This window comes from Penaeus monodon, chromosome 19 (assembly GCF_015228065.2).
Source record: "Penaeus monodon isolate SGIC_2016 chromosome 19, NSTDA_Pmon_1, whole genome shotgun sequence".
Classification (NCBI taxonomy): Eukaryota; Metazoa; Arthropoda; class Malacostraca; order Decapoda; family Penaeidae; genus Penaeus; species Penaeus monodon.
Window position 1 is genome coordinate 17044283 of NC_051404.1, and position 232 is coordinate 17044514.

Sequence of the window (232 nt, forward strand, 5' to 3'; positions counted from 1 at the left end):
CTATAAACACCCGCCTTGGAAACAGCTCATAGTTAGAGAGTGTCTGACGCTGATAATCGAATTCTAATGTAAATGTTGAACTTGAGTTAGTGAAGAAACCCATGCTTGGCCAAAAAGAAATCTAACTTCGGGCAATCTTTTCGATATCAAACTCTAACAGGGTTAGAAGTAAGGGAAACCAAAACAGACAAAGTAGAAGGGAAAACAAGAAATCCTCAGACAGAGATGAACC